Here is a 2705-nt window from a genome sequence, read left to right as displayed (position 1 = left end):
TTCCATCGAGGTTAGTTTCATCCCATGGCTTATATCTGCTCACTGTTCAGGATATCGGTAGCTGGTACCATATAGGCCGGCGACTGATAAGGGACTAATCGATGAATAGGACTTTTAACTGAATATATCTACAACCATTTATCGTTAGGTTAACTAGGGTCATATGTAATATATCTGAGGCGACATAGCAACATGCACTGTACTTAATGTCTAAATATGCAATCCTGGGCTACATAGCAACAAAGAAGAGTGTTACATTAATGTTCTAATGATGTCTAGATATACGTAGAAGAGCAGCAGCAACAACAACACAACCCTGTTTGGATACTCAACTTAGCTAGAGGTTAGAGTTAGTTTCTAGCTCATTACTAACCTTGAACTAACTCCATCCAAAGAGTTGTTTGGGTGGCAGGGTTAGATTGACAATAAACGCACTAAGAGAACTAGCTCCAATTAGCACCTCTTGGGTTGGATAGTTTTTTTGGGTGGGTTATAGATGCAACTAGCTCAAACTAGCCCTCATATTTAGATATACTTTAGGGCTATTTGAGCCCGAACTAGCTCAAACTAACTGCAACCCCTGGATACAACAACAGTTAATTAGCCGATAATTTGTAAGAATGCACTAAACTCCTTCCGGCCCATAATATAAGATGTTAATTCATCTAATATGTGAGTATATGGGATGTTATAAGATACTCCCTCCGTTCCTAAATATTTGTCTTTTTAGAGATTTCAAATGGACTACAACATACAGATGTATATAGACATATTATAAAAGAGTGTTGTGCTACATCATTGTGCAATTGTTGTTTAGCTTCTAATATTAACTTGGTGCTTTTAGGTACATATGTCATTGGTAAAGATCCGCGCTTCGACCCTTTCTGCGTATGGGGCAATGAGATATCGATGAACCAGCATCAAGTGAGGAAGCTGATAAAGATTGTTAGTAAAATGGGTCATAAGATGGCAATTAAACTATTTGTTTACACTTTATCCAAGACAACAGCTAACTGCAGGATGGTAAGTAAGAACTCTGCAGCCTTCTTTTTACTGCCCATAATGAGTTCTGTTAGATGACAATGTCTGAATCTTTTTTCCTTTGCAGTGGTTGCCAAAGCAGTTTACTCAAGATTACCTCTCAAACTACATGATTGGTGGGCATGCAAAGGTTAAAGTATTTCTACCAGAATACAATGATTATCTATATGTTTTCATGTAGACCATGAAGGATGGGTGGTCGACCATCACAAGGGGTTGGACTAGAGTCGTGCATGCCTTCTGCATGGAGGAGGGCACAATATGGGCATTCCGCTTCACCTTGTTCAACAACCACAATATATTTCACCTCTTTCTTTACCATCTTTAATAGTACAAGTATACAACTGTGGTTCACCATTCTTTATTTGGTTCTTATGTAATTCTTGAACATATGTACCTATGAATCGAATAATGCATAGGTTGTTTGAACCTGATGGATATGAATAAAGTTGTAGCATACATTCAAATTCAAATTCAAATCCAAATCCGGTACAATTTGGAAAAGCAGTAATTAAATTAGGGTAAAATTACGCTCTATAGGTTGTTACGGCACACACGGTTGGTAAAACACAAACATTTGCGATATGCACCATAATCCGAGACGGTTCACAGAGAGGAAACATGTGCAAGCATGCACACAGTTGCCGTTTGCAAACCGTGTGCGATGTCAGACAATATCACAAATGGTGCGGGAAAACTAAACGTTTGTGTTAGTTGCCTTATCATACACGATTCGCAACCATGAACTGTTTCTGATGAAGTATGCATCGTAAACATTGCACCACAGGATGGCGTGTGCGATAGTTGTCATGTACGATGATGTTATGACGGTCCGACGTTTCATAATCCCGTCCGACACTCATACGACAATTAGCTAATCTTATTAACAGTGAACCGTTTGTGATGGGCCGCGCTTCATACACGTTCTATAATAGTGAACCATTTGTGATGGGCCGTGCATCGTAAATGTAGCACCACAGAATACCGACTGCGATGGCAATGCGAGAAGAGACGAGTAGGAGTACTGTAGGGGCCCTATCCCCAACGGTTTTTGGGTTGTGTGGGAAGGACCCCCCTATCTCCCACACTCACTTGGCGATGGTTCCAAATGCCATCGCGGAAAGGGGTTAAAAGCCGTTTGTTTAGGACCGACGCATACCAGTGATGTAAGCAGCTTCACCGAGGTCTTTCATTGAAAAATTCTTATTCAAGTATCCGTTTATGCTATCCAGAAATTCTATATCATTTCCAATCAACAATATGTCATCCACATATAATATCAGAAATGCTACAGAGCTCCGACTCACTTTCTTGTAAATACATGCTTCACCATAAGTCTGTATAAAACCATATGCTTTGATCACCTTATCAAAGCGTATATTCCAACTCTGAGGTGCTTGCACTAGTCCATAGACGGATCGCTGGAGTTTACACACCTTGTTAGCACCTTTAGGATCGACAAAACCTTTTGGTTGCATCATATACAACTATTCTTTAAGAGGTCCATTAAGGAATGTAGTTTTGACATCCATTTGCGAGATTTCATAAAATGCGGCAATTGCTAACATGATTCGGACAGACTTAAGCATCACTACGAGTGAGAAAATTGCATCGTAGTCAACACCTTGAACTTGTCGAAAACCTTTTGTGACAAGTCGAGCTTT

This window comes from Triticum aestivum, chromosome 3A (genome assembly GCF_018294505.1).
Source record: "Triticum aestivum cultivar Chinese Spring chromosome 3A, IWGSC CS RefSeq v2.1, whole genome shotgun sequence".
Classification (NCBI taxonomy): Eukaryota; Viridiplantae; Streptophyta; class Magnoliopsida; order Poales; family Poaceae; genus Triticum; species Triticum aestivum.
Note: the sequence above shows the minus strand (reverse complement) of the source record.